The sequence below is a fragment of the Sminthopsis crassicaudata genome, chromosome 1 (assembly GCF_048593235.1).
Source record: "Sminthopsis crassicaudata isolate SCR6 chromosome 1, ASM4859323v1, whole genome shotgun sequence".
NCBI classification, from domain to species: Eukaryota; Metazoa; Chordata; class Mammalia; order Dasyuromorphia; family Dasyuridae; genus Sminthopsis; species Sminthopsis crassicaudata.
In genome coordinates, this window is record NC_133617.1 from 263,793,999 (window position 1) to 263,818,233 (window position 24,235).

The 24,235-nt window shown below is 33.7% G+C and overlaps 1 pseudogene; it reads right to left on the reverse strand.

Annotated features, from left to right (window-relative positions):
• Positions 1-659: 659 nt before the first annotated feature.
• LOC141553916 (DNA polymerase epsilon subunit 3 pseudogene) lies at positions 660-1,120 on the reverse strand (annotated as a pseudogene).
• Between the last annotated feature and the right edge of the window lie 23,115 nt (positions 1,121-24,235).

Consider the following 24,235-nt stretch of genomic DNA (forward strand, 5'->3'; position numbering starts at 1 on the left):
ACATTTCACTAGACCCAATAGTCCACTAATATAGTGAAGTACAAACCTCAAAACATACAAAGTGCTATATAGAGTGTGGTAAACCGGACCGAGCTCCAAACTCAGTGAGAGACTAGGGGAAGGAAGACTCAGGAACAGAAGATAATCAGTTACAAACCAAAGAAAGCAGAACTATGATGAAAGTTACTTTCCAAGGGTTGACAATTTCATTCTTTACCCCAAACTTTTTGGATAGCTCCCCCAAATCCAGAGTGCCTCAGTTACTCTTTCCAAAGATATATTCAATCTCTCATAGGTTAGCTCATACTCAAGAGTTCAAACCCCTCCATTTTTTATCTCCCTCTACAATCCCTAAATTTTATGAACTTTGGGTCATAAAATAGGAAGTGAAATATATGACTCTTTTACACATTTTTCCTATAAAAATCTGATTAAGTGGCAGTTTATAACCTACTTTGTCAAAAAGTCAAAATTTATGGATTATGTAAGACAAAATTGGAAATATCTCATTCATAAAAACTCTAGTTTGGGAGTTATTCAAGAAGTATTCTTAGGTTCTCATATATAAGCATTCTTAGCAGTGGAGGAAAAGGCCACAATTCTTTCAAACAGTACAATGGAGGCAACAGTGTTGAACATCTAGTTTCTTATCATCTGATTCTGTGTTCTCTCCATGAAACTCAATTATCAACTTCTTCTTCATCATTCTGCTCCTCCTCTTCCATTCTTTCATCATAGTCTTCATTATCATCTTCCCTGCTTTTGTCTTGTTCCTCAGAATCTGTTCTTTTGTTTTCATCCTTCTTTTGTTCTGACTTGTCCTTCTTACCTTTTTGTTCACGACTCTATGCATCTAATGCTTCTTTCAAAGGAGAAATGAATCGCTGAAATTCCATCTCTTCCATAGCCGACAGTACATCACCAGCATTTAGGGTCTTCCACTTTCCTTTCATTGCAAAGTTGTTTGCACTGGACGTGCGTACAGCACGAACATGCTGGTGGCCCGAGAGATGGCACTCCCCGCCTCTTTGGAGATGTTGATGCCATTGGGGAGCGCCTCCTTGATGATCCGGGTAATGATGGCATTTGGAAGGTTCAAGTCCTCCGGCCTTTCCGCCATGGTCGCCTTGCCCCTCGTTCCCCTGGAGAAAGTTGCCACGCTGAGGCCGCTGGCCTCCGGGCCCAGGCAGCAGTTGCACCCCGGACTACGCCGGTCTGCTTCTGGCCAAGGCGCCCCACAAAGTTTTTCTTGTGGCCACTGAGTCATTCAATCTACTTGGACATCAATCTCATCTTTATCATCTTGCTTTTTATCATTCTCCTTTGCTTCTTCTTCAACTTGATTCTTATGGTGGAAGAGATGAACATGATGACATTAAGAGCTAGCTTCTTCATTTGGAAGGTGAAGAAATTAAAACTCAGAAAAAGTCACTAACATGCTCAGGTCACATGGCTACTAATAGAGCTAAAAATAAAAACTATGTCAAGCTGTTAAATAGCTTAAAGGGAAATTATATACATACATACATACATACGAAGAGGTGAAGAGGGGGAAAGAGAGGAAGGGAGGGAGGAAGAGAAAGGAAGAGGGAGGGAGAGAAAGATTTATATCTCTGTATAAATATATAAATATTTATATCATGTTTCATGATTATAAAGAATTTCACATATATTATCACATTTGATCCTTATAAAAATGTTATTTGTATCATCATGTCCATTTTACAGAAAGACCAGATTGTAGATAACTTGCCCTAAGTCAACTTCTTCAGCCCTAAGCTGACTTCTCCCTCCTTCCCCCACCTCTGAGCTAGCAGAACACTGTAGAATTTTCCCTGATTTTTGAAAAAATATGAAATAAGTAAACAAATAAATAATGCTTTTTGATTGCAGAGAACTCTAGACATATGTTCAAGAGCATTCTGCAGTAGTTCAGGCAAGGAGTCATAAAGAATGAATTTATAATTTACATATTATAAAAATCTGAGCTGATGCTTTAAAAATTATGTTGCTTTCAAGCTTAAAGTGTAAGATACTATTTAGAGTTATTAAACATGATTCAGATTATGATCATTATGGTATTACATTTTTATTTCTCTAAAGTTATTTACTCCTTTCTTAACTAAATATCTAATGGGCTTTGATATAATTTTGGAAATGTTATCTATTATAATGAGACAGGAGAACAAACCTACAGATGCTACAATAATTCATTTAGAAAACTTCAGAGAATTAGCAAAGAAAACAAATGATGATACCTATATATTCAGGAAGGTAACAAATTATATACAAAATAAATCCACCCAAAAATCAGCATTTTTTAAAAACAGAATTAAAAAAAGAAATAGAGAAATCACATTTTAAATAACTGCAACATTAATAAAGAATATTAGAATTAACATACTGAACTAAACCAAGTTTATATAAATAAAATTATAAAACATACTAGAAATAATGGGAGACCTAAAAATTAGATGGATTCAAAAAAACTATCTGATACCAGTAAAAGTACAGAAAAGTAAGTCAGTACAATAGAATTAAAGAGAGAGAGAAACATTTGAAAATAGAACAATGTTTGATAAATCCAAGAACATCTATTAGTAGTGAAGTGTTTTGGAGAACTGCTGGAGGGGTTCCTAAAGACAGTTTGACAGAAATCTGATTTAGACTAACATTTTATACCATGAACAAATAAGCTCAAAATTAATGTATGACCTAAACATTAAAGATCATATCAGAAAATAAAATTTAGCAGAATGAAAGCAGGTGTCTTTTACAACTATACTATAAAGAACAACAATGTTCTAAACAATTGTTACTAAACAATGTTCAGAAGACTATGTAAGGGTCATAATAGTCATATTACTATGGAATAAGAATTACAAATATAAGGAATTCAGAGAAATATAGGGAAACTTTGAATATAATGATTAGAATAGGCAATAAGAACTGGACCTATGATATCTGGGACTCTAAGATGAGGGAATTCCTTCTATTAAATCAATTAATGACCTTCTATTTAAAATAAGCAGTTGCCTAGAGCACTGAAAGATTAAGACAGTCTCACATAGAATATGTGTTAGAAGTGGGACATACATGAGCTCCTGGCTTTGAACTCAAAGTATAAAGTCAGTGAAGGTCCAAGATGACATATAATAAAAGACACTTCCTTAATCACACTAAGATGAACAACTCATTACTCAGTAGCTCAATAATGTCTGACTCTGTATGACACCATGGGCTTTTGTCCATAGGATTTTATTGGCAAATATACTTGAATAGCTCGCTATTTTCTTCTCCAGCTCTGTCCCGCCCCAAATGGTAACAGCACATGCTATTATGACTCAAAGGGATTTTGACCAAGAATAGTTTGATTCACATGTGAGAGACTAATTTTCCATCTTACCTTGATTGCAAATCTTCCTAGAACCAAACTCTTTTTTTTTCAAGGGTTCCCCCACTCCTGCTTTTATTTGTTATCTTAGATTGGAGTAGATCTTTATAACTACAGTGATATGTGATAATCTATGAGAAATTTGCAAAATTATGATTATTAACTTGAGAATGAATTTTGAAATATGATTATAATATATAAGCTTCTAAGCTATAACAAGCCTAGATCCTCCCTAATCTGATATTTTTCATATTAAGAACTATACTATATGGACTTTACCAAGATTTGTTTGAACAAAGCACTGGTGAAAACATTCAAAAAAGATAATGCTTGAAACTCTCCAAATTACTAGAGAGTTATTCAGAATTGGGACTAAAGATATACTTACCAAAAACACTGCTGTTGATTTTCAAGGAATAGAAAATCTTTAATAGAATGAAAACTATATTGAGGAAATAATTAGTTCTCCACATCCATTAGATATAATCACAGGAAGTAAGGCAGAATAGCTTAAAATGAAATTCAAATTCTTATTCTTTGATATGAAACTTTGAAGTATATGATAGAATTAAAAAGGCAACTTTCTATTGGCTTTCTGAAGACTGACTATGTTCTTGGTAGCTATTAGTATTTAGGATATCATCTTTCACAGAGTCAACATTTTATAAGTGCTTATTGACTGACAGGCTTTAAAAGCTAATCCTGACATTCAAATATGCCTTCAAGATAGAGAGTAATTTGGGGAATGCTTCTCTACTAGAAGGCATGAGGGAAGATTTTCCCCCTCTCTCCTCTCCTTCTTCAACACTCCCAATTAGCTATGGTGTCTTGAAATAAAATTACTCATGCAATAAGAAACAGTTAGTAGCCAATAGTTAGCAAGGCAAAGACACGAAGTAGCTTCAAAGAGGATGACCTTTGAAGCAGAAAAAAAAGGCCAATTATTGATTCAAGAGAGAATTATCCTTCACAGTCAAAAGTTGAATTGTGGAGAGGAGATATGAGGAATGCAGCTAAATTACTTACCCAATAGAGAAGCTACACTAAGGAGCCATATTTGGATGCTATGAGAGAATAAAGGCTATTGGTTTCCTCCAGCAAATTCCTTGGTCACATATTCTCATTGTATGTTCCACATCACCAATGAAACTCTAAGTTTGTGCCCACTTTTTCAAAGAGATTACATTTGTTAAGAGTGGCACACTATAGAATTATGAGGCAATAACTATGCAGTTATTATTAGTAAAACTGGCATTAGTTGCCCTCACTCCCTATGCTGATACCTGATAGCTTATAAAGCTTTGAGTGATATTGTCAGATATAATTTGTTAAATATTCTCTTACTATCCCTCTTTGTCACAAGAAAAAGTTCAACTGAAAATTGGGAAGGGTTTTTTGCGGGGGGGTAGTTATACCCAGAAATAATAGTAATTTAGTTTTATGGACTATTTATCCTAAATGGATTTGTATGATTAGAGTTATCTAAATATATTCCTTTAAGAAATTCAAATAAATATCTGTTAAAAATATTATTGAGCCCAAATCCAAAAGAAAGGAAAGTTGAAAAAAAAAAAACCCAACAACATGAGATTGACTATGGAAAGCATATAAATTCAAGAAGAATGAACACATTCAAGCTAGTGTTCCTAAACCCCCTTTGTTGGAAAGAGAGAAAAACAAGAACCAGGTGACACCTCTTTTTAGCAGAACAACATAGTTCTAGAAATTGTGGTAACCTGGGCATCTCTCCCTGTATTTATGATTGTGTTCCTCTGCATCAAAAGTCTTGCTTACCAGCCTATTGTAAGTTATTTGAGATCCCATACACACAAACACCAGGGAGTTTGGAGATGATCTTTTAATTTAAATCCTTCCCTATTCTTTGGATCTATGTCAGATGTGGTAGCCCACTGGAAGCTGTCTGAACATATCTCTGTAACAAAAGAGTACATAGGAATGTAGATACAATTAATCAAAATCAAAAAAGAATATTTGCACCCAAGGTGAAGTTTAAAAAGTGTGCTCCTTACATGTCATGGTTCCCTGATGATTTTGATTCTTTTTTGTAACACATTGAACTATTCATAATAAAATAAACGCCCATGCTATGGCATTACTGTGTTCATTCAAAAAGATTTATTAAATAATTTCTGATTGCAGAGCAGTATACTAGGTAATGTGGAAGACTATGGGTAGTTTATAGTCATGAAGAAAGAAAAACATACAACTACAATTAACAAACTTGTAGAATAGCTTATGTAAAGTCCTGTCTTCTCTCAGTTGTAATCCTTCTCTGGGAGGAGGTTTCTTTTCTCTGTGAATCTTTTTCTCTGTCCTCTTCTTCCCCTCCAAAAGTATGGGATTGCTGGGACAATTGCATGGGACATCTTCTCCTTGACCCAATCCAGAACTGACTTTCCAGACTCTAACTTCTCCTTTTATCCTCCCAGAGAATGGGTTTGGGTGTACTCCAAGGACTTGTGGGAAATTTACTTCAACCAATGAAATTGCTTGTTTGAACTAAAGGTGTGAACTCTGAGCTAGATAATTTTTAAGTACGGATTTAGCACTTAGTAAGAACCTAACAAGCTTACCCTATCATACTACCTTAAAGAATTTCCAAACAAAGCAGTGTTTAAAAGTAAATTATTATTCACACGGCATTGTGTTTGGTTTTAAAGGATTCCTAGAACTGAATAGATAAGCAAGAGGAAAGTTTTCAAAGGTGTGTAGAAGAATTGGATAAGCAAAGTACAAGGAATATAAAATACATATTGACAAATCTCAAGTAGAATGACATGTAAATAAGGAAGATTATTTCTGGTAGCAATGAGAAGGAAGAATTATAGGGTTTCATTATAAAAACTGATGTTAAAAGTGTAGTCATTGGGACTTTCCTCAACCTTACTGTAGGTGACTGCCTGAAGCATTGCTTCAATCTGGTTCAGCAGTTAATCTATATGTCTCTATTAAAAATCCTAACTGCTCTTATACTTGGCATATTGCAAAATATTAGAGAATCTTTCTTATAAACATAGTGTACTGACCATTTTACCTTTTCAATTGCTTTACATAAATTCCACAATCAATCTTAGTAACAAATTTTTAGTTATCTTTTTAGAGCCTTGCTCAAAAATGCACTGATACATTATAGATCCTTTTGCCTCTCCTGGACCAGAGGTGTAGATCTTATAAAAATGAAAGTGAGAAAAGTAGAAAGGGAAGGAAGGATTTGGATTGGTGGGATGATTTCAGGAGCCTGTGTTAATTCTTTCTTCTTTGGGGCTCTTAGCTTAAGAAGATATGATGGTGTGAAAATATTAGCTCACATACATGCTCATACCTCCATTGTAATCTATACTTTTAGAGTGATATCCTACCTAAAAAAACTTACACATAATGATTTTATTCCTCATGAAGGGGCAGCATCCTTGCTGTCATCTCTTAAAGACAGTGACACGATCACCTCCATTGCTATTCTTAAACTTTGTCCTCCCAAAATCAACATCTATTCTCATAAAAAAAAAAAACAACTTGCAGATCAATACGTTCAGCCATGCAGCCTCAGTAAACAAATGTTATTCCACTCCCTGAGTTGCTTATTCATACTTTAGCTCATTCATCTGTTTTTTGTTTCCTTTTGTCCATTTCTCATTGAAGATAAACAAAATCTGTCAGAATATCACTGCAGCCAAGTCAGTGAATCAATCTATACTGAACAAACAAGGAATTGATCTGGGTGTGGGGGGAGGGGAGAGTAGGGACCAGGTTCCTACTTCATCTTGGAAGCAAGAAGGTAATTTTCCAGCTTTAAAATGTTAAACCATGGACCTTAATTGTTTGAGAAGTTAGAATTGCTGCTTAAACTTCTATGAGACCAACAGTGAAAGAAAAAACAGGTCTTGTGATTCAGACATTGACTTAAACATTTTCAACTTGATTGCCTTCTCATTTAGACATTTCATTTAGATCTTTCACTGAGTGGTTCCCTTAATGCTCTACACCTGGGAACAAGTACCCAGAAACTTCTAGTTTTGTTTTGTTTTGTTTTCAGGCAGAAGTACCGTCCCTTCCCACACAAATTCCTGCAGCAATACTTGGTGGTACAATTAATATTGATTTTTCCTATCTTTAAAAGCCTCCAATATAATATCAATTTAAAGGTCGTCTGTCCTCTCTTCTCCCACCTAAGTCTTGCATTTAGGTAAATTTGGATGAATTGAGCTTGATTGCAAAGTACTTAAGTTCACTGAGCTTTGGTTGGCTAAAATAAGGATAATTAAGATGAGAGCTTGATATGGTAACTAGATTTTATGCTTCAGAAGGTAATTTGATACATTCAAAGAGAAAATAGAAAGTAAGTGAGAAGGAAATAGTGAAGAAAGGGAAAGGAGGCATGTTAGAACAGTATTCTGCATTTAACTGAGTAGAGGAAAGGTATAAGAATATTCTTCCTGTGAAACAACCAGGTGAGAGAACATCCAGTTAGGTACATGAGTATTCTGTTCCTAGAATAGCAAATACCAATTACAGAGTTTACACCCATTGGCTGAGAAACTAGTCTAGCAATAACATTTCCTGAAATAAGTGTCTAAGTTTGCATATGATTTCAAATTGGGAAACCAATAGTGGTGGGCAAAGTAATTTTGGCAATCATGCTCAAAGAATCACATTCCCTATCAGTATCTCCCTCACTTTGTTTACATCCCAGTTCCCTGCAGGATCTAGTGCTTTTTATAGCTCAAAGGTCCAGACAACCTGGTGTGAATATGTTTTGAACTTGCTTCTGGGGCTTGGGGTAAAGCAATTTCTTTTAGAAAAGCATTGTATGGATTTGTAACTAACACATATAACCCTTAGCTCCAATAATAAGCATTATGCTTACATGGATTGAGTTATATATCATGCTTTGTGCCAGCCTCCCAAATCATTCTCTGTTTCAATTTCTCCACACCAAAATTTACCTTTGGGAAATCTCAGAATATAGTTTGCATTTAATTCTTCATAGACGTGCACAAAAATGGTATGAAGTTCAGTATCAACACACTAGATAACACCATGTTTGGTGATATAGGAAAAACTTAATCACATGCCACAAAATAACAAATCATAAAGGACTCAGGATGGTCCAAAATAATAGATAGCATTGATATGGTATCTTAAGGTTTGCAAAGCACATTTAAAATATTATCTTTTTAAAAATTCTTCACAATTATCCTGCGTAACAGAGGTTATTTTCCCAATTTTAAAAATTAAGAACTAAGGTTGAATAAAGGTTAAGGGACTTTTTAAACCATGATGGATGGGTTTCCTTTTATTTTTAATAGTATTTTATTTTTCCAAATACATGTGAAGATAATTTTCAGTATTCACCTTCACAAAATCTTGTGTTTTTCTCCCTCTTCTCTATTCTCTCCTCAAGACAGTACGTAATCCAATATTGCTTAAATATGTGCAATTCTTCTAAACATATTTCCATATTCGTCATTTAGCACAAAACAAAAAAAAATCAGATCAAAAGGGAAAAAATAGGAAACAGATAAAAAACAATCAAACAACAACAAAAAGGTGAAAATACTATACTTTGATACAATCTCCATAGGTTTCTCTCTAAATATGGATGGCCTCTTCATCACATATCTATTGGAATTGCCTTGAATCACTACATTATTGAAAAAGGCCATGTCCATCACATAATCTTCTTGTTACTGGATACAATGTTCTCTTGATTCTACTCCTTTCATTCAAATATCAATTCATGTAAGTTTTTTCAGGATCTTTCTGAAATCAATTTGCTCATCATGTCTTATTGAATAATAATATTCTATTACATTTATATACCATAATTTATTCAGTCATTCCTCAGTTGATGGGTATCCATTCAATTTTCATTTCCTTGCCACTACAAAAAGGGCTGTTATAAACATTTCATCACATGTGGGTCTTTTTCCTTTTTTATGATCTCTTTGGGATATAGAATCAGTAGAGACAGTACTAGATCAAAGAGTATTAAGCACAGTTCTATAGCCCTTTGGGTATATTTCTAAATTGTTTAAGATTAAAAGATTTTTATGGGATCACAAAACTAGTAAGTGTTTAAAGCAGAATTTGAACTCATCTTCCTGGTTCCACTTCTATTTTGTTACCCAGTATCCACAAACAATTGGTACATTTCTTGTGCCTCTTTAAAAAGTTCAGGTTTCTAAACTCCACGTTCATAACATCAAACTGAGATTTTAAGTACCCATTAAAAGGGAAAGACTTGATATTCCTAGGAACAAAACTCTATTCATTGTGACATATAACCTATCTCTCAGAGAAGAGATGAAGAATCAGGACAATTTTAATAAGGGACACAAAATATAGAAGAGAAGACTGCAAAAAACAAAAACAAAACAAACAGAAAAAGACAAAGTAAAAAGGAAGATATGCTTTAGAATTTTGGAAATATGTATATTCATTCATAATATATTTACATTTGATTCTCACATCTCTGTGAAGCATGTGCTATTATTGTCTCCATTTTACAGATGAGGAATTAGAGGCAGAAAGGCTAAGTGACTTCCTGACCCAAAATCTAGACCTATATCAACTCTGCCACCTAATTGCCTCAGAATAACCTAATAGTGTTTTCTTCCTTATGGATTTTGGTAGGAATAGCCACATCAGCCAGTTTTTCCTTTGCTTTCATAGTAAGAGAGGGAATAAGAGAAAGCTCTGTTTATTAATTTATTTTCTGGAGAAAAGACATTTTCTGAGAAATAGATAGGTTTTTCAGGTGTTTTCTGGAGAAAGGATAATGTAACATAATACTCTAATAAATAGGTTCTATTGAGTCATGTCCTGAAATAATTTAAGAGGACTGAGCATAAACTATTTTTCCCATTAAATATAAGGTTGTGGAAGGATTGAATTATAGTATAGTTTTCTTCACACTTAAGATTATTTGGCTTAGAGATGGAGGAAAACTTACAAATTTCTTCTAGTTCTCCTTTTCCATTTTATAGATGAGGAAACTGAGACCCAGAAAGTAAAAAGGATTTATCAAAGGTTTCATAGACAGGAAAGATAAGAACAACAACAAGAATTTCAGAAATGTGTATTTGCTCTTTAGTTGTGTACGACTATCCATGATCCCATTTGGGGCTTTCTTGGCAACGATGTTTCCCATTTATTTCTCTAATTCATTTTACACAGGAGGAAACTGAGGCAAACAGAGTTAAGTAACTTGCCTAGCTAGTAAGTATGTGAGACCAGATTTGAATTCCGGTGTTCTGACTCTAGGTTCAGCATCCTGTCAGCTATGTCATCTATCTGCCTAGTTGTAAGGCTGTAAGTAGATGAGCTATGCATACAACTATGCACACTCTGATATGATCACCATCTAAATTCAGGTTTCTCAAAAAAATATTACAGGGTCATGAACCCCTTTTACACTCTAGTGTGCTCCTCAGAATAAAGTTCCCAAATGTATAAAATGAATAGATAGTAATATATATATATATATATATATATATGTATATATATGTGTGTGTGTGTATGTATAATTATACTATGGATTATAATAATATATGAAGCTCAAAATTTTACTAATGCCTTTGGAATACCCAATAGTATGATACATATATATATATATGTCTATATTACATATAATATAACATCCATCATATATATATATAAATTTGTATATCTGTACAGAACAGCATTGATTTAAGCAACTTATAGGCCTGAGAGTTTCCTCAAGAGAATGAGTTGCTATTTGAATAGATGCTGTTGTATATTCAGGGAATTTCCTCATAGAATTTCTTATACTAATGAAATCATAGGCAAAGTAAACAAAGATTAAAGCATGGCAATGATCACATGACATCAATAACAGCAAGAGTAAATCAACAACAACCTGACACTGCCACCCATCCAAAGCTTTTTATGGACATAGAGATATAGCATGATGTATGTATGTGTGTCTGTGTATATATACATATATGTATAGTATATGTGCATGTGTATATATGTGCATGTATGTATACTATATAATAATGTTTACTATATAACTATATACTACATATATACATTTATAAAAATACATACATATACTATATAACACAATCTTGCTTCAAATGCTCATTATTTTCAAAACATATGCATAGATAATTTTCAACATTCACCCTTGCAAAATCTTGTGTTACAAATTTTTCTCTCCTTTCCTCCCCAACCCCTACCCTAAATAAAATTAATCCTTCTCTGAAGGATGTAGCAGAATAAAGGCTTTTTTTTTCTGGAAACTGGGTATGAATAAGAAATTTAAAGAAAATGTAGAATGGAAGGCAAAAAAGGAGACTAGTTGAGGTGGAGGAAACAGGTAGATAGAATATAGTTACTTGAAAATAATAGCAGACACTGAAATTACACAGATAGGCACACCTTTAAGAAGATGCCATAGTTCCAACTTTCTAAATAGTAGTTTGATGGGCTGTACTGACCATCTCTTTAAAAGTAAATTGGGGAAGATTCTGGGAAAATGGCAGAATAGGTCAGAAAATTCCAAGCTCTCCAGATTTTTACCACAAACAAAATAAAATTGGGACTCAGGGCAAACAGAGACTCTGAAAAACAAATAAGTCTTGGGGCAGAAGCAGGATCCTCCTGGATCAAAACAAGTACACTCCAAAAAAAGATGCCAGGACCAAGGTTTAAATCCATGTGGAGTGCAAACACTTCCAGGATAGCTCCAAAGAAACAGCAAGCAGGGATCCTTGGGGTTAACCAAAATAGCTTCAGACTGAAGACAGGGATTTTCATCTCCTAGACAGCTTCAGGAATCAAAAGACTAAGGGAAACTCTGTTCATTAAGACCACCAGGTCCAAATATATTGCTGAAACACTGCCTTGGCATCCAGCATACCAGGTGAGTGCAGAAGTAGTAGAGCAGGGAGGCTGTTGGGTGTGGGCATTGCAGAGTGGGAAGCTTTTGGTTTAGGGTTCAAGGTCAGAAGGGAGAGATAAAGTGAAGCTAGTGACACCATCCCACCTAACCCAGGATTAGAGGTATTTACACTAATAGTTTTCAATAAAAAAAAAAAAAAAATGACTCAGCACAGAAGAAAGGACTCAATCATATTTATTTCCTATGGGAATAGAGAAGTCCAGGGTTCATCATCGGAGGAGAACAATAAAGTAAAAATCTTCTTCTACTCCAAAGAGTAATGTTAAATGGCTAGCTTCCCAGAAAGAATTTATAGTAGAACTCAAAGGAGTTTTAAAATCAAATGAGAGGCATTAAGGAAAAAATTAAACAAAACAAACAAAAAAGTATAATTAAAGAAAAAAAATATTATGAAAAGAAAGTCAACCAACTAGAAAAGGAGATCCAGAATATTAAAGAAGAAAACAATTTTTTGAAAATTGAATTGGGCAATGGAAAGTGAATGAAGATATGAAAGATCAAGAAAAGACAAAACAAAATATAAAGAATTTTTAAAAAGGAAGAGAATGTGAAAATATATGTGAAAATAAGCCTATATCAAAGCAAAAGAAATAGGCCTGGGGCCAAAATAGTATATCCAGCAAAATTAAGTATAACATTGAATGAAAAAAAGATGGGCATCCAATGAAGTCTCCATTTTTCAGGATTTTGTCTCAAACAAAACTGAACTCAATAGGAAATTTAACAAGTAAATGCCAACATCAAAGATTAATTTCAAGGAACTCAATAAGGACAAACTGTTTATGGATGGGAAATCCTACCCAAATGTTTAAGATTGACATTAGTAATTTAGTAGTCCAAAAAAAAAAAGATTAGGGCAGAGATGAGTAAGATCTGACTTGAAAAAGCAAAATTATCTAGGAAAAGGTAAAAATAGTAATTATTCTATACAAATGAGGTGCAGAGAAAGAACCAATACAGAGATATATATACAGAAGAAAGAAGAGGGTTGGTAGTTGTCATGAGTGTGTGTATGTATATTATATATGTATATATACTAGGAAGATTGTAGTGTCCTCTAAAATCTATAAAGGAAGGATAATATATATATATATATATATATATATGTACATATATATATATATGCACACACACACACACACACACACACACACACACACACAAAGAAATAAGATAAAATGGAATGCAAAAGAATGTTTAGATCAATGGAAGTAGGATAAAGTGTGTAGATTAATGGGAATGGGAGAAAGAAAGAGGGAGAAGAAAAGGGGGAGAAAATAAGGCAGGGATCCATCCATGGGGAAGGTTAAGTAATAGGAAAATAAGTTAAGGAGTAGAACTAATATAGAAGAGTTAGCAGGAATAGTAAATAAGAGATATAGACAAACAACAACAGTGATCAGGAGAAGAAATTATTAGGAAAAAATTGGGAACTAATCACTGTTCTCAAAGTCAAATTTAAAGATCCAATCAAAAGAGAAATCAGCATGTTATCTCAGCCATATTAATATTATTTTAGATACATGTCTTGTTTTTGTCTTTTGTTCTCAAAAAGAACCATGAGATTATGGATGTTAGTACAATGACATGCAAGTGAATTTAAGTGAAGGAGGTCTGTACAAAGTCATCTGCCTTGCTTTCCCCTCCAGAAGCTCTGGGTCTAGTGGCAAGACATAGGTTAGGACTCCTAGAGATGGCCTGGATGAAGATGCATGTCTTTTTACATACACACACACACATATGTATGTATATATGTATGTATATATGTGTGTGTGTGTATACTCACACAAAAACATATCAGTTCTTAGCTATAGCTTGATCAGGGGATGTAAGAGAGATGAAAAGGGAAAAAAAAGAATAAAGTAAAAAGTGCATAGCAGAGACAAAAGAAAACCTAAAAGGAAGCAAAGAAAAGTTGGACAGTTAGGAATATGATATTATTATATATGCTTTTTTGAAATGGGATTTATTTTTACATATTTTGAATCCTCCCTGATGTTCTGCTGGGCACATTATAGTGCTTTGTGCTTTTTGTTTTTTTCTTTTTTTTCTCATTTTTTCTCAGTTTGTAATAATTTTAAATAAACAAATAAAAAAAAACTAGTACATTTTCTAGAGTAACAGCTGGTATTTATCTAAAATATATTAATATTGCAAAACCCTTATTTTCATGCTTATCCTATTTGATTCTAACATGTAGATACTACAGTTATCACTCTAACTTTATAGATGTAGAGAGATTACATGATTTGATCATAGTCACAGAGCTATTAAGGTTCAACATCAGATCTTAAAAGTAGGTCTCTAAGGAGTCCGGGTTTTTCATTCTTTCCAAAATATCATAATTTTTCTGTTCTTTATGTTTGGCATTATTCAATTATTTCAATTGTATCCAAATTTGTATGACTTATTTGGGATTTTCTTCACAAAGATATTAGAGTGGTTTGCCATTTCTTTCTCCTTTCCATTTTACAGATGAGAAAACTAAGGTAAACAGGATATATAACTTGCCCAGGGTCATACAGCTACTAAGTATCTGAGGCTGGATTTAAACTCAACTGACTCTAAAATCAGCACTGTATCCACTGCACCACTCAGCTGCTCAGCTTTTGGAACTTATATGAAAAATAAAATGCTTCATCTCACATTTATGTGTAAGACTTCTCCCTGTTTAAATAATTAAATCTTTTTATTTTCAAAACATATGTATAACTAATTTTCAACATTCACTCTTGCAGAACTTTGTGTTCCAAATTTTTCCCTCCCTTCTTCCCACCCTTTTCCCTAGATGGCAAAAAATCCAATATATGTTATATATGTACCATTCTTCTACACTTATTTCCACAATTATCATGATGCACAAGAAAAATCAGATCAAAAAGGAAAAAAACAAGAAAATGAAATGTAAGCAAACTACAACAAAAAGTGATAATACTATGTTGTGATCCATACACAGTCCCCACAGTCTTCTCTCTGAATGTAGATGACTCTCTTCATTACAAGACCCAGTAGAACTGGCCTGAATCACTACTGAAAAGAACCAAATGTATCAGAATTGATCATCATATAATCTTCTTGTTGCTCTGCACAATGATCTCCTGGTTCTGCTCATTTCATTTAGCATCAGTTCATGTAAATCTCTCCAGGCCGCTCTAAAATCATCCTCCTGATTGTTTCTTATAGAACAATAATATTCCATAATATTCATGTAATTTAACTTATTCAGTCATTCTCCACCTGATGGGCATCCACTCAGTCTCCAGTGTCTTGCCACTACAAAAAGGGCTGCCACAAACATCTTTGCACATGTGGGTCCCTTTCCCTCCTTTAAGATATCTTTGGGATATAAGCCCTGTAGAAACACTGTTGGATCAAAGAATATGCACAGTTTCACAGCCCTTTGGGTTCCAAATTGCCCTCCATAATGGTTGGATCACTTCACAACTCCACCAACAATGTGTTAGTGTCCCAGTTTTCCCATATTCCCTCCAACATACATCATTATCATTTCCTATCATCTAAGCCAGTCTCAGAGGTGTGTAGTGATACCCCAGAGTTGTCTTATTTTGCATTTCTCTGATCACTAGTGATTTAGAGAGCATTTTATGACTATAAATGATTTTAATTTCTTCATCTGAAAATTGACTGATTATATCCTTTGGCCATTTATCCATTGGAAAATGGCTTGAATTTTTATAAATTTGAGTCAATTCTCTATTTTAAAAATGAGGCCATTATTAGAACTTGCATGTAAAAAGTTTTCCCCAGTTTTCTGCTTCCCTTTTAATTTTGTCTGCATTGGTTTTGTTTGTATTAAAACTTCTTTTAACATAATAAAGTAAAAATTATCCATTTGGCTTTACATGATGTACTCTATTTCTTCTTTGTTCACAAATGTCCTCCTTCTCCACAAATCTGAGAGGTAGATGATTCTTTGTTCTTCGAATTTGCTTATGGCATCACTCTTTATGTCTAAATCATGAACCTACTTCAACCTTATCTTAGGTTGGGTCAATGCCTATTTTCTGCCATACTGCTTTCCAATTTTCCCAGCATTTTTTTCAATTTTAATCCCAGGAGCTGGGTTCTTTGGGTTTATCAAACATTAGATTACTATAATCACTGTCTATTATGTCTTGTGAAGACTTGTCCCTTTTTAATTCAAGTTAAATAGCAGTATTGAACTACATGAAGATGAATAGTGATAGGCTTACAAGTCTAATAGTTCTTATTCCTAATGGATTAGGTAGTTGCTTTTAACCTTTAACCATTTGTCACTATTTATTAATAAACTTTTAACTTAATTCTCAGTAAAAATATTGATATGCAGTAAAGTTGAAGCAACTTCACAGAACATGTTAAACCAAGTTATTTGATTTAAGGTTTCCAGGCAGTTTGGAGGGGGAGAATAGAAATCCATCCACTTAAAGCAATTATAGAACATTCTAGCATGTTTTAAGCAGTTTAGATAAAGAACTTCAATAAGAAAATCTAGGTATGGCAAGTCACTGGCTTTAACAGAAGAATCAAATCACAATGAGCCAGCTATTGTTGTGATTGCTATCCAAGATAGCTTTCAAGGTTGTTGACCTAGTGGCTAAAAAGGATTGAATACAGAAGTATACATAACAGGATACTTAGTAATATCAACTTTGCCACACCATATTCTCAGGTTCTACCTATTGAATGATCCTACTAATTAATAAAACTATAGCAGTTAAGTCATCAAATAAATCTAAGAAATTATAAACCTCACTGCATTTATTGGGGGGGGGGAGAATGGAAGTTCAACTCCATGACCACTCAGGCTGTTTTCAACTTTAAATCTTTAGAACTAAAGGCAAGCAATGATAAACAAATTGCCATTTATTAAGTGTCTACTATGTGCCACACACAATGTTAGGAACTTTATTAAGAGTATCTCCTTTATTTTTAGAAGCTAAATGACTCAGGTCACATAGTTAAGAAGTACCTGAAACTAGATTTATCACTTATTAACATGATTGATAGTCTTCTAACTCAAAGCCCAGTGTTCTATTCACTATACTTTCTAGGTAAGAAGTGAGAGAAGAAAGTAGGAGAGCATGCATAAGAAAGAATAAAATGGATTAATGTGGTCCTCCATTTTCATAGGATCCTGTACTACCTACTTTATTTCCTTCACAACACAACTCAATTGAATAAAGACAATAGCTTGTCTCCAAGGAGAGAGGAAGGATCCCAGCCATGGCTACTACACTTGAATAATATAGCCTGGAATTTAAAGCCTTCTTCATTATGATCTCCCTGGCCACCATGACCATAGAGCACCTTATTTCATTGATATTCTCAGATTTTATTTTCATTCAATGTCCTATCCCTTCCTACAATAACTTGTGAAATCACCCTATTCTAAGCTAGCAATTTCCTTCCTTCTATTCTAATTATTCCCATGGTGCAATGTCATCATCACCTCTCAATAGTATTGGTAGTTTCATAAGAGTTGCTCCTCTTATTGTGAGTGCTATTTTCTAAAATTATCATGCATGTATTTACATGTTATTAAATGTAGATATAACAGAAACTTCTTGAGAGCAAAGGCATTTCTGTTTTGTCTTTATAACCCTATTTCCCAGAACAAGTTTTTTCTCACTTCTGAGACATGGTGGCCCTTTTTATGTATAGGAAATATAGTTGTGTCTCTTGTCCTGCACAGTTCTTTATTGCCAATATATTATAATCTACTCATGCTCTCTGTGTGTCTTCTCTTACCTTTTAATGGACTTTAGCATTATTAAGATATAAGGTTCTTGAGGGTAGAGGCAATTATTTCTATTTGTACCTTCAAGGCTCCATAAAATACACATACACATTGGAAGCATTTGATAAATATTTGTTGAATGATCAATCAATTCTTTAACAACTATAGTCTTCCATATTGCACAGCCAGGATAGATTTAATCTTGTAACTTCCTTGGCTATAAACTTGTAGTGACTAGCTGTTGCCTGTAGGAAAAAATACCCTTACCTTAGTTATATAGAAGACTCCCCAAATTCTGTCTTCAACAATCTTTCGTGTCATTTCATGTTACTATTTATTTCATTTATTACATGTGACATTCCAGTCCAATTAGAATAATGATTTTTTATTAAAGATTTTTAATTTTCAAAAGACAGGTATAGATAATTTTTCAACATTAATCCTTGCAAAATCTTGCATTCCAATTTTACCTCCCTTCCCTTTCCTTCCTCTTCTAGATAGCAAGTAATCCAATATATCAGATTACTAATTAATTGATTAATTAGTAATTAATCTCACTAATTAATCCTACTTGGCCATAGTGTATTATCCTGGGGATGACTTTCTGTAATCTCTGCTAATATTTTATTTAAAATTTTTGCGTCAATATTTTTAGGGAAATTGGTGTATAATCTTCTTTTTCTGTTTTCGCTCTTCTTGGTTTAAATATCAGCACCATGTCTGTCATAAAAGGAATTTGGTAGGACCTTTTTCCACATTTTTTCAAATAGTTTGCCTAGTATTGGAATTAATTGTTCTTTAAATGTTTGGTAGAACTCACATTAAATCAATCTGGCCCTGGAGACTTTTTCTCAGGAAATTTATTAATAGGTTGTTCTATTTCTTTTTCTAAAAGGGGAATTTTAAGTAATTTATTTCCTGTTCTGTTAATCTGGGCAATCTAAATTTTTATAGGCATTCCTCCATTTCACCTAGATTATCCAATTGGTCGACATATAGTTGGACAAAGTAACTCCTAATTATTGCTTTAATTTTTCCTTCATTGGTGGAAAGTTCTCCCTTTTCATTTTAACAATTTAATTTTCTTCTTTCCTTTTTCTAATAATATTAACTAAAAATTTATTTTGTTGTTTTTTCATAAAACCAACTCTTAGTTTTGTTTATTAATTCAATAATTGTCTTACTTCCAATTTTATTAATTTCCCCTTTCATTCAAAATTCAAATTTAGTATTTATTTGGAGGGTTAATTTGTTCTTTTTCTAGCTTTTTTAGTTGCAAGCCCAATTCATTGCAAGCCCACTCTTTCTTTATTTTATGCAAGTAAATATCTAGAGATATAAAATTTCCTCTAATAACTACTTTGGCTGCATCCCATAAATTTTGTATGTTTTCACTCTTTGATGAGATTATTTATTGTGTCTGTGATTTGTTGTTTTATTCATTCAGTATTTAAGATTAGATTATTTAGTTTACAATCAATTTTTGATCTATTTTCCCCTAGCCTTTTATTGCATGCAATTTTTATTGCATTGTGATCTGAAAAAAAAATGCATTTACTATTTCTGCCTTTATGCATTTGATTTTGAGGGGTTTATGCACTATTAACATGGTCAATTTTTGTACTGCTGAAGAAAATGAAATGTATATTCTTTCCTGTCTTCATTCCATTTTCTCCAATGGTCTATCATACCTAACTTTTCTAGGATTCTACTTCTTTCATATTTATTTTGTGGTCAAATTCTTCTAGTTCTGAAAGAGCAAGGTTGATATCCTCTACCAGTATAGTTTTGCTTTCTTATTCTTCTTGCAGCTCTCAATTCTCCTCTAGGAATTTGGATGCTATACCATTTGGTGCATATATGTTTAGTACTTATATTACTTTATTATCTATGGTACCTTTAAATAGGATGTAATCTCTTTTAATTAGATCTGTCTTTGCTTTTGATTGATGTGAGATCAGGATTGCTACTTCTTTCTTTTTTTTTTTTTTTTTTTTTAACTTCAGCAGTATATAGATCTGCTCCAGACTTTTGCATTTACTCTAAATGTGTCAATCTGCTTTAAACAAGTTTATTGTAAACCAAAATTTGTAGAATTCTGGCTTTTAATCTACTCATCTATCTGCTTCTATGTTATGGGAAAGTTTATCCTATTCACATTCGCAGATAAAAGTACTAATTCTGTATTTTCTGCAGTATTTTATCCTTGATTTTGATAATCCTGAAATTTAGCTACAATGTTCCTATGAGTTTCTCATTTTGAGGTCTCTTTAAGAAAGTGATTGGTAAATTCTTTTAAAGGCTATTTTACCCTCTGGTTCTAGGACATCCAGGCAGTTTTTCTTGCTGATTCCTAAAAGATGTTATCTAGAGGGTTTTTTTTGTTTTTTGTTTTTTGTTTTGTTTTTTTCATCATGGTTTTCAGGAACTACAATGATTCTCATATTTTCTTTCTTAGATCTATTTTCTAGGTCAGTTGTTTTTTCCAATGAGGTATTTTACATTTTCTTCTACTTTTTCAATTTTTTGATTTTGTTTGACTGATTCTTGAAGTCAGATTGACTCATTCACTTCCACTTTTAATTCTAATTTTAGAGAATTATTTTCTTTAGCTTTTTTATCTCCTTTTGCATTTGGCCAATTGAACTTTTATATAAAGTGTTTTGTTCATACATAGCATTTTCTTTCCATTTCAGATTTTATTTTTCAAAGAATTTTTTTTCATATTCATTTTTTAAAGAGTTATATGCTTTTTTCATTTTATCAAGTCTATTTTAAGGGAATTTTCTTCAGATAATTTCTAATTTGCCTTTTCCATACCATCTTGCAAAGTTCTCATTTCCTTTCTTCCTTCATCTGGAGTTGATTTGCCTTTTGGATCCTCATGGTTCGGGATCTGTTCTACTCTTTCTCCATAAAAGCTGTCTATGGTCAGAATTCTTTGGGGTTTTTTGCTTTTTTTTTTTTTTAAAGGTTGAGGTCTGCTCTTAAGGCAAAGGGGTGACAACTGCTTTAGTTGGCCTTGGGGCAGTCCTGCTGACTGACTTCTGAGGCTGGATAAGTATTGCCAAGTGCTATATTCTTCCACAGTTCAATGGCTCATAATTTGCCTTTTGTATTTGCTTTTGGATGTCTTATAGCAAATCTGCTTCACCACAAGCTTGCAACCAGGACAGGATAGCCTAAGAGCCTCATAATAGATTCCTCAAGGAACTGATACCACAACATCCTTGCTCCTAACCCCAGCTCCCTGCCCCATGTTCCCTGCACTGAGGGCTAGACTCTGCAGCTTCTCCTCCTGCTCCATTGAGATAGACTTTTTCTGAAGTTCTTCCAAAGTACCTTCTTCTGGAAATTTGTTGTACCCCAAATATTTGTGGGTTCTGTCACTCCAAACTCAGTTCAGAGACGTAATCTGCTGTTTATTTGAGGGAAGTTCATAGGGGTCACATAAATATGTATCTGCTCTCTGCCATTTTGGCTCCACCTGTTTTTTGAAACTTTTTTTCCGTCTGTTTTTTTGAAACTGACATTCCATCTTCTGTTATATATCTTATATATATACATAAGATATACCCCAAACTTGGAATGTACTTTCTCTCTTTATCCCTACTTTTGTGGATTGCTTGAATTCCTCAAAGGCTCAGCCTAGGTGCCAGCTGCTCTGTGCATCCATTCCTGATCTATCCAGAAACTTCTGTTCATTTCAGTTCAAAATATTTCCTTTAGCACTTTGATTTCTCCTGTGTTCCTAGCACTCCTTTATTTGTATGATTTTTTTTTTCTATTCATCTAGTACCCTCTCCACTCGCAGTAAAATGTAAAATCCTTGGAGGAAGAGACCTTTTTTTTTTTTTTTTTTTTTTTTTTTTTTTTAATTTGAGGGTTTTGAATATTCACCACCACCATAGAGTACTGGATTTTGTAAGCACTTAGTAAATCTTTCTTGAATTGAATTGATTGGGTGAGCTAATACATTTATTCCCAGAATATAGGAGTGAATAAGGAAGAGGGTGGGAGCAGAGATACAATAAGAACTTTAAGGATCCTCTTGAGTTCTAAAGAGGTTGAAGTGCTCATTTTCATCATATACCTCATTATTATGGAGCTTATTGCTGTTTCTGTTTGAAGACACTCTGATGATGACAGCTTTCTATGTTTTTATATATATATATGTGTGAGCAAAGAGCCATTGAGAGCAGCATCCTTTTCCTAACCATTTACAAATCAAGATTGCTTTCACATTGACTGTCACAGCTGCTACTTTCAAAGCCTTGTCTTCATTTGGGACTTTCCCTGATACTTCTCCTTCTATCTTGATTGTCTTCTCTATATCAGAAGATTCTTAAATGTGCCTCATTAAATGTATATTTTATAAATTTTGTTTCCATATGTCTCTCCCCAAAACAGGGGAAGGGAGTTTCCTTACATTTAAAATGGCCTAAATTTGAAATTAGAATAGGAGAAAGTTACAACAGAGAGAACTGACTTGGTATACAAAGAAGGGTGAGAGTGAAGGGCACCTAATGAGTTCAGACCAGATTGCCATTTTTTTTAATATTCTGTATGTTGTATTTTTCTATTTTTAAATTAATTTTATAATTATAACATTTTTTGACAGTACATATGCATAGGTAATTTTTTTACAACATTATCCCTTATACTCCCTTCTCTTCCAAATTTTCCCCTCCTCCCACCCCCTCCCCTAGATGGCAGGCATTCCCATATATATTAAATATCTTATAGTATATCCTAGGTACAATATATATATATATATATGTGTGTGTGTGTGTGTGTGTGTGTGTGTGTGTGTGTGTGTGTGTGTGCGCAAAATCGAATTTTGTTGTTGTTGCAAAGGAAGAATTGTATTCAGAAGGTAAAAATAATCTGGGGAAAAAACAAAAAATGCTAACAGTTTACACTCATTTCCCAGTGTTCCTTTCATTTTTTTTAAATAACAGAAATCTCTGGTCTTAATTAAAACTAATCTACTCTAACTCTTAATCTGGTTCCCAGACACAGAGGCTGCTGGCTGCAACGTTCAGGCTCCACACACAGCTGCTCTTACTGAGTAGGTGACATCATATCAAGAACATTAAAAAGTTCATGGACACAGGTTGGCAAGGCATGAATCCCCATTTTCTCCCAACTAATAAGCAGGCAAGGATTTATCGTTAACAGTGACCTCAGCCTGAGCTTATCACCACGCAGTTGAAGGAGTCATAGTTCAGTGTGTGTCAGTGAAACAAAATGACAGACTGTGTATGTATTGGATGAAAAAACAGACCCATGCCTGATTATTTGTAAACTAGACTTATTCAGTTATAAGATAGGAGCCTCTGCTCCTTAAAAGATAGGCTTTTATAGATCATTGACAATAAGATTAATACAAGAAAATTAATGATTCTATGTGAAACTTTCCATATGGCTTCTACAGTGCCAAGTTATACCCTTATGGATGGAAGGAAATGGGTGAGAGGCAAGAATGTTCTATAAATCTTTATAGCCTGTTAATGAATGCTAATTGTAAACTGGAACATAGTAAACTACTTGAAATGTGTGGTATTCTGGAAGCAGGGAAGTAGGTCTTAACAAGAGGATGAGTGAATCTAGAGGCATCCAATATCCAGGACACTTGAGGTGAGGAGAATTTTAGGTTAGCTAAGAAAAGAAGATTGGGAACAGAAAAAAAAATCATACTAAAAATATTGATAGAACAAGACAAACTTGAGAAAGAAATGGAAGCCTGGCCTTATGGTCCCAGAACACTAGATCTCAGTAAGTTGACAGAGATATTTAAATAGAAAATGCATGGTTAGATAGAGAAAGAAAAAGACAGGTAACAGATATGAAAAAGAGAAAGAAAGAATGAATTTAAAATAGGGGAGGAAGAGAGAAGGAAAGAGAAGAAAGAGTAAAAAAGAAATGGAAAGAAAAAATGTGAACAGAGGAGTAAAAAAAGAGAGAGGATGAAAGGAAGAGAAAAACAGTAAGGAAAGAAGTCAGTGAAAGAGTTCAAGAGGAAATCTTTTCCAAGAGGCAGGAAAAAGGTAAAACTAAAAGTAAAAATGTCAAAACCTGAAATGTAAGAAAATTATTTACTAGGCCAGAGAGAATCAGTCATGTGGGTGCCAGTGAGACAACAGATAGTAGT